This window comes from Malania oleifera, chromosome 8 (assembly GCF_029873635.1).
Source record: "Malania oleifera isolate guangnan ecotype guangnan chromosome 8, ASM2987363v1, whole genome shotgun sequence".
Classification (NCBI taxonomy): Eukaryota; Viridiplantae; Streptophyta; class Magnoliopsida; order Santalales; family Ximeniaceae; genus Malania; species Malania oleifera.
In genome coordinates this window covers 91,900,589-91,910,030 of record NC_080424.1, presented here as the reverse complement: position 1 = coordinate 91,910,030, position 9,442 = coordinate 91,900,589, and the positions used below count along the sequence as shown (strand labels likewise).

The 9,442-nt window shown below is 34.3% G+C and overlaps 1 pseudogene; it reads right to left on the bottom strand.

The window, feature by feature from the left end:
- Nucleotides 1-1,139: 1,139 nt before the first annotated feature.
- On the bottom strand, nucleotides 1,140-4,737 carry LOC131162811 (cytochrome P450 CYP82D47-like; annotated as a pseudogene).
- Nucleotides 4,738-9,442: the final 4,705 nt, after the last annotated feature.

Below are 9,442 nucleotides of genomic sequence, written 5' to 3'. Positions count from 1 at the left end.
GTTTTGAGTTTTAAAAATAATACTTGATTCCCGGCAATAGAAGGACCCAAACTCGAAAAAGAATGACTCAATAAAATACTCGATTTTAAAATCAAAAGACCTAGTTTAAAATTCAAAAATTTTAAAAAATCAATTTAAAATTTAAAAACTCCATTCCAAAAATTTGAAAGACTCAGTTTATAAATTCAAAGACTTAAAAAAAAAATTGAAGGACTCAATCTAAAATAAAAGACTCAACTCAAAAATCCCAAGACTTGATTTAAGATTAATAGGCCCTTAATAAAAAAACTCAATTTTTAAATTAAAATACTTGATTTAAAAACTTAAAAGGACTCTATTTTAAAAATATCTTGAACTCATTTTTGAAAATAACCGGGACTCGATTTTTAAAACAAGACTCCAATTTAAAATAGGACTTGATTTGAAAACTCATGACTCAAGGACTTAATTTAAAACACTGTGGGTTGATTTAAAAACATCAGGGCTCAATTTAAAATACCGAGATTCAATTAAGAATAGCAGGACTTTCAAACACGGTCCTCCAACTTCCGAAATTCAAAGTCAACTTTTATTATACTGGATTTTCTCGAAAATGACCTGATTAAAATTGGGGTGTCAACAAATATATCTTTATTTTAGCTGTGGAAGGGCTAAAGTTAAAGCATAAGTCACTTCATCATTAAACAAATGAAGGTCTTATATGTGTGTGTGTGTGTGTGTGTGTGCGCGCGCGCGCGCAGACTACTTGTGAAAAGCATTTTAAAATTAGATCATCAAATAATTGGTCTAATAGAACTTTGGAAAAACGAAAGCAAACAAAAAAAGGAGTTTGCGCGTATTATAAACTTCTAACTCAGTTCGCTTGTAGTCATTTTTCTTAATTTTATTACTTCTACATCATTACATAAACTTTTTTTTTTATTCAAAGAAAAATTTAAATCATATCAAGAACATTAATTTGGAATGTTCAATTTGAATTTATGAAAAATTTATAAAAGTTAAATATAATTTCATATTATACTTTATTTAAATTGACCCAAATCAAAATTATCTCAAAGCTAAAATATTAAACATTAAGCAAGCGATTGGAGACCTGAAATCTTCTAATAGACTCTTATCACACAAACTGGCAAATTACCTTACACATATAGGTGAGAAGGCAGGCGAGGTGAGAGGAGGACTTCCAACAGCATTGCCTTAGTCATGGTTAGCCCAAAGCACTCCCCCATGTCAACAAGGTAATTGTCTGGAGTCGCAATCTCAAACCTATGCAGCAAATTGGCCAGTGTAAAATGCACAACCTGAAGAGCAAAAGAAACTCCAGGGCACATTCTTCTACCGCTGCTAAACGGGATCAACTCAAAATTTTGCCCCCTCACATCCACATCCTTGTGGTTTGTCAAAAATCTCTCCGGTCGAAACTCGTCTGGATCGGGCCACACTTGCGGGTCTCAGTGAACCTTCCACAGGTTCACCACCAGGCGTGTGCCGGCAGGGACGTGGTGGTCACCGACGGTGCAATCTTCTATGGATTCGTGAGGTGCTCCTAGAGGCGCGGTGGGGTAAAGGCGCAAGGTCTCCTTGATGATGGCTTGGATGTATACCAAGTGTTTGATATAAGTTCCCTGTAGTTGTTGCTGTCTCCCAACCTGGGCGTTAAATTCTTGTTGGGCTTTCTTTAGAGTGTGGGGATTATTGAGGAGCAAGAAGAGAGCCCATACCAGCATCATAGTTGAGGTGTCGGAGCCCGCCAACACGAGACCCTACAATCAATTATGTATACCATAGACAACACACTTGTAGTATTTGGTAATGGAATCGACTCTAAATATTGAAATCAGAATTGTAATGCTTAATCTTATTCAGATGATTTCTTCTCTTACATACCTGTTCATTTTGATTTCAAACTTTTACGGTAAAATCAAAATAATATTTTATAACAAAATATAATACTTTTAAAATATATACAAGAAAATAATAAAATACTATTGTATAACATAATATAATGCTATGGTGGTTGTTTTATTATTTTATTCTTTTATATTAAATAATAAATTACGTTACAGCGTCATAACATATGATATTTTTATTAATAAATTACATATTAAAATATAATACTTATAAAATATAAGATAAAATATAATATTAATAATATTATTTAAAAAATAATAATAATAATAATAATAATAATAATAATAATAATAATAATACGTAAAGTATAATCAAGTACATGATTATCAAAATTATTTTATTGTAACAAATTATTTATTATATAGTAATAAAATAATATTATATAATAATTATATATATAATGTTATTATTTCACACTAAATTAATTGAATAGTATTTTTATACTAACTAGACTCATTTATGATTCCTATGTTTATATATACTAACTATTGAACCAAACATGAGAGTGAAATATGACATTCCGTTTACAATTCAGTAAATTTTGATTTTGATTCCAATTGTGAACCAAACCTTACCTTGGTAAGATGGGTTCTATTATGGGCCTCGGCATATATACATATTCAATCCATATATATAGTGTCTTATATTTTTAAGGTGAAACTTGAAACTTCAGGGTTAGTTTGGTATCTCTATTAAAAATTATGAAAATGAAAAATAAGAAAAAGAAATTAAAAATTTGAAATAAAATATCCAAAATTAGCAACCTATTTGATTAGTATTTGTAAATTTAAAATAAATTAAATATTTAATTAAAAATATTCATTTTTATCTATAAATCAAATAATATAATTTAAAAATATAACTAAATCATATAAGTGCAAAATAAAACAAATTTAAAAAAAAAAACTCTAATAAAAATTAAAATGATTATAATTATTTTACTTAATTGTTATATTCTAAAAGTGATAATTGAAAAGTAGTAAAAATATTTTTTATTAATTTTTATTTTTTAATTTGTTTTTTGAAATATATGGATATTTTTATTTTAAATTTTTTTAAACTCGTATTATTATTTTATTTCAATTTTAATCAAAAGTGTGTACAAAATAAATGATTTAATTTTAAAAAATTATTTTGAATATTAAATTTTTTGACAGCATGTTGGTAAAACAACTTAAAATGATAAAATTTGATTTTCATTTTTTTAATAAATAACTGAAAACCAACAATAAAAACAGAAAATTAGAAATATAAACAAATGCATTTTTATAATATATCTTTTCATTATTCAAAAATGAAATTGAAAAACTAAAACTAACAATAATACCAAATTGACCCTCATTCAATAAACTCTTTGGATTGAATATATAATTCATTCTTTTACAAAAAGTAAGCAAGGATGTGTAAATAGGGCTTAATTTTTGTTCTCTAGATCTTTTCGACCCCAAGTAAATATTAGAATTAAATATAGGTGCTTGCACTTAAACAGTATAATAGAAGAGAAAATATTAAATAAATTAGTAATTATATTTTTCTGTATTTTAACATTAGAAAAAAATTATATATTTTTAATTAGATCAAGTATTGAGCACTATAATTTTTTAATCTAACCAATAGCTAGCAAGCTTATTGATGTACACCACAAGAGTGCAGCTAATATTTTCCCAGTAAACACACCATACTTCATCCCTAGCCTAGGCTTTGTGGCGAAAAAATATTAGGACCCGTTTAGTTTAGAATTAAAAAAAAAAAAAATGTTAAAGAAAGAAAAGAAAATTTTAAAAAAATTTGCATTTTTGTGTTTAGTTATTGTAAATATTGAAAAAAAATAAAATAAAAATAGTTATGTAAGATTTAAAAAGAAAATTTTGATTTTATATATCATTAATATTATTTTTTTTTAATTTTTTAATCGCATTAAAATAAAATTTCATATAATAAAAAAATAAAACCGAAAATATTTTTTTCTTTATTTTACTTTCCCTCTTTTTCCCTTTTTTTCATAATCGGACATCCATAAAATCTTGCTCTCTCGTCGGATTTTATAATCATGAAAATTGTCTTATCCAAGAGACAATCAAAAGTAATAAAGACGAGAAGAAGAAGAAGGAGTTGTATTGATTGAGAATTTACCAGGCATGTAAATTTGTTGACAGTGTCGACGCCGTAATCGGAAAGCCTCGAAAGAGCTTCGTCGCGCTCGAGTACGGACAACATAACGCCCATAAAGTCGCCGCCGTCTTCCGCCGAAACAGGCCTCTTCCCCTTGTGCTCCTCCAACCACTCCTCCATCGCGCGATCCAATTCCGCCGCGGTTCTTTTCATTTCCCTCTCGTATCCCCCCACATCCAACCACCTCAGAAACGGAACAGCGTCCCCCACCACGAACAACCCTATCAACCGGAAGAACTCCTCCAACGCCCTCCGAAACCTATCGTCGGCGGCGCTGCTATCTTCCAAACATCGCTCTCCTATCACAGCCCTAAGAATCACCTTCAGATTTATATCCCCAAACCACTTGTTCATATCCACCAGCACCGCATTTGAACCACCGCCACCGCCACCGCCACCGCCACTGGCTCCGGACCATCTCCGATAGATATCGTTTACGGCCGCCTTCACTTGGGATTCGGAGACGTGCTTGAGGGTCTCGAGGCGGTGGCTGGAGAGGAGATGGGTCACGGCTATCTTGCGCACGTGGCCCCAGTAAGTGCCGTAAGGGGCGAACCCGAACATGGCGTAGTTGTAGCCCATGTGCTCCACGCCCACTCCTCTGGTGCGGCTGGCGAAGACTCTATCATGAGTGGTCAGACACTCCCGGGCCATCGCCGGATTGCTAAGGACCAGGGCACGGTGCATGCTCAGATTTATGGTGAAGATTCGGCCGTGCTTGTCGGCCATGCTCCCCAGCTTCCTGTGGGGGAGTTGGGATCCTCCGAGGAGATGGAGGTGGCCGATCATCGGCCACACGCCGGCGGCTTCGGGGGCTGCTATTTTTTGGCCGACTGACTTCTTTCCGAAACTTGTATAAATCCGTACAGGGACTAGAGGAAGAGAAGAACAGCGAAGGCGGAAGCAGCGTAAGTGGCGGAGGAGGAAGGGAGAAGGAAAAACTCCATGCCTGTCTGCAGCTTTCCTTTCCTTGGCGCTCTGAATGAATTGAAATAATTGTAGAATTGTATGGCTGATAAGGGGTATGAAATATCTTTGAATTATTAGAATAGCCCATACGTGTACATTTTTTTAATGTCAAACCGCAAAACTCAAATAAAATTTCTAATTAACAAAAAGTATTAACCAGATTGTTCAGGACCTTATATAACCAGATAAAAAAATAAAATTTTTATTTTATAAAAATACAAAATACAAAATATAAAAAAAAATTAAAAAAAAAAAACAAAGATACAGAAAAAGGAAAAAAAAAATACATTTTACATTTGGGAAAAAATGGGAAAAAAAAAAGAAAAACAAAAATGAATGGAATTGGGTCATCAATTTTCAATTTGCAACTATTTCAAACGTGCTGGAAAAGGAAAAAAAAAAAGTTAAACATGTGCCAAAAATTAAATATAAATGTGATTGGCATGAATGATTTACACTGAATTTATGATTAATAAAATTAAAGGCTAATTGATCGAGCAATTAGAATTAATCAATCAATCACAATTTAATTTAAATCATCTCTTAAAAGTCTATAAATAGAAAGACATACAGAGAGAAAAGGGACAAATAGAGGCATTCACATAGTGAGCGATTCATACGGGGAAATTTGCACACAATGTGGTAGACAGAGACAATGCGAGTTATAAAGAGAAATTCGCGCAAAAAAGTTGGCACAATGATCTTCAAGTGGTTCCAATGAGAAAATCATAGCAAATTCTTATTTGAAGCCCAAGGAAATAGCTAGAGAGAAATTGCTTGGTTCAGAGGCTTTAAAGATCAGAGAATTTGGGACTCAAAATTGCAGAAAATTTGACTTAAAGGTTGGTGGAGTTGAAGATTAGAGGTAGGTGTCAATTTTAGCCTTATTTTTTGTATTTAAATTGGTATGGAAATATACTGAAAAAGGGTCAAGATTCGGATCCAATTTGTGGATCTGATCCATTGAGCATGACCCAATTACCCGACCCAATTGGCTGGGTTGAACTGACCCATTTGATTTAAGGACCCACAAACCTAAGACTCATATCCAATTTGGATTTGGGTCTGTTAATACTTGAGCCCGAAAGCCCAAATCAAATTTTCAAAAATGCCAAACTTTAAAAGCCCAAGCATGTAATTCAAGTCCAACAGTGGGCTGAGTCCACATTTTTCTAAAACACAAAGGGCTCGGTCCCACGTTTTTAAAACTTGAGGCCCAATTATTAGAGCCCTAGGCCCAAATTTTTAAAATCCCCCACAAAACCCACATACATAGCCCAAAAACCGAACCCAACACAATGGGTGACTCACCTCGAGTCAACCCAACCCACTGAGTCTTGGTGAGTTAACTCATCAAGAACAAGATCTCAATGCAAATTCTAAACACAAATCAAGATGATCTGTTTTATTCAAACAAAAATAAAAAATATAAAACAGGGGAAGGGGAACTTATCTAGGGTTTAATGGTTTGATGAACTTTGATCCTTTTTAAAAAAAAAAAAAATTAACCTACGGAAAAATAACACATAAATCAGAGAAAACTAGAAAACATAGAAAACACAGAGAAGATCTATAGAAACCCAGAAAATATAATAATAAAAGAAATTGGAAAAAATAGATTTTTGGCTGGGAGAGAAAAAAATCGGTGATGGTTTTCTAGAGTGAAAAGCAAATCGTCGACGGTTATGGGGATTTACCGCGGGTCAGTAACAGGTAAACGGTAATTTTGGGCCGGTTAAAGAGAAACCGGCAATGGTTTTCTGAGAGTCAGAAAAAAAAATCATCAACGATTTTCTCTACAGTGCTGGCTATAAAGAAAACCCGCAAGCTTCACTTTTATTAAACAAAAAGGTTAAACATGTGGGAAAGAAATGAAAAAAAAAAGAAAGAAAGAAAGAAAAACAAAGATGAATGGAAGTGGGCTAGTAGTCTTCAATTTTCAACTATTTCAAACCCACTAGGGGAAAAAAAAAAAAGGTTAAACATGTGCCAAAAATAAAATATAAATGTGATTGGCATGAACGATTTACATTGAATTTTTGATTAATAAAATTAAAGGCTAATTGAGCAATTAGAATTAATTAATCAATCATAATTTAACTTAAATCATCTCTCAAAAGTCTATAAATAGAGAGACACACAGAGAGAAAAGGGACAAACAGAGGCATTCTGTCACGCCCTGAACCCGAAATGGGACCCAGGAGTGAAAAAGTAACCGAACCTGTCCCTGTATCCGATAAAAACATCCAAAAATATAGAAAAATGGATGAGGGTCCAACCCTGTGGGGTTCCCAGGCACCCTAAACACATCTAATCACAGACATATATGCAGCAGAAAAAGTCATTCTATATCAACATATGTAGTACCATACCAGAGTCTATACAAGAGCAGAACATGGCTCTAACAAACGTACAGCTGGGTGCCCAAATACAACTTAAAATGGCAACCCAACAAAACTACAATCCTAGCACTTACCCAAGCGCTAACGCAGTACACCGGCCACTACGCTTCCTACACCAGGACGCTAGTTCTGGTTACTCAAAGTGTTGACCTTATTGGTCATGCCCGATTTTGATTATGACAAATACTCATTGTATCTAATAAGTGTTTGAGGTTTTGTGCAAGAACTAAGGGTGATAAGATCAGGATGTGCACAAAGCAAGAAAAGCTTGAAGACCAAATCATATTCATTGTAATATATTTATATTGGTCTGTAATAGTAAGTAGGTATTGGGTTTGTAATAAGCTCACACACATCACATGCATGATTTACTACGTAAGCTCAAACAAACCATGAATAAGAAAGGACCTTAGAAAGACCTTAGGGGTCGACCGACACTGGACTTTTTCGGTGTCTCTATTTTGGACCTAAGTGATCCTAAGACACACACATGTACACATATGTTTGTTAGGCACTTAAAATAGGACTTGTTTGGTTCAATATGGGACAGAAATGCACACTTGGTACACTTTCGATCGACCGGCCAACACAGTTCACTTTGGCCTAGTCGACCGAACTGGCCCTGGGTCAACACTTTGACCAAGGCCCAGTCGACCAAACTTCACAGTTCATTTCTTGCCGGTCGACCGAACTACCTGGGAGTCAACATTTTGACCTCCCGGTCGACCGACCACTTTTGTACTCCAACTTCCTGGTCGACCGGAGGGTCCTCGGGAGAATTCCCAGCGGTCTGGTTGACCGAACCATACAGTTCAAAAAGGCCCGGTCGACTGAACCTCGAAAGTTTGGGAAATCTCCCTCCCCGGTCGACTGAGCCTTTCAGTTCAAAAGTCCCCTGGTCAACCGAGCCATTTGAGTCCTGGTCGACCAAACCATTTATGGTCAACCAGACCGTTCGGGTTGCCCTGATTTTTTACCGCAGTTAATATTTTTTAAACATCAATAAAATTTTCTAATAATACCCAATAGGTTCCCAACAGTCATATTTTCTCCCTTGCCTATATATATGAGTTCATTTAAGAAAATTAAGAGAGATTAGCCACTTTGATTATGGAAGAATTCTCTGAAAAATAAAAATCCTATTCTACTCATTTTTGGGCCTTATTCACTCAAACTTGCCTTCTATCATTGCCTACATCATTTGTAAGTGGATTGAGTGTGTTTGAATAGGTTTGCTCTCCTTATTTTGTTTGCTTGACATGATTTTATTAGAGAGCAAAACCTAAGGATTCTTAGGGGACATTGTTGATAAGTCTATCCTAAGAACACCTTGTTAGATCTTCTAAGCTTGCACATTCATTGCAATATCCTGAGAAGATCTTATAGTATTTTGTTTGCAAAATATGTTCAAAATCATTTTCAAATATCTAGTGTGCTTTGTCTTGATAAATCTTTAAAGAGATATTTGTTTGTGTGAGAAAAATCTTTGTTGCAATATTCATTGATTTATATCTATGGTTGAATACAAAGATTAAACTCTTTTTGCAAACCAAACTTATACATTGCTAGAGCTTCATATGCATATATGTATTGAGAAAACTTGTTGATTGAAATATATGAAGCTTGGATGATATCTTTGTTTGAGCACTTAGATTGAATATCCTGTGATACAGAGATCATTTAGGTTTGCACTCTCACGCACTCATTACAACGATAGTAAATCAAGTTGACATCTTATACCACATTGAGCTTACATATTATTTCATATTATGGTGTATGTTATCACGCGCATCTGGGTACATATCTGCTTTACACGAAAGCTTATTCATTGTACCATTTGATTGTATTTTTAAATACTGTTGTATTTCTAGGCACGGGCCTGAAGAGGGAGACTAGCCCTGGAATAGTCCCGGATTGGCTTAGACCAGGTTAGGAAAGCTAGGTGCGTCGTCCTGTTAAGGCGTGTAGGTTGAGGTCAACCCCGCTAA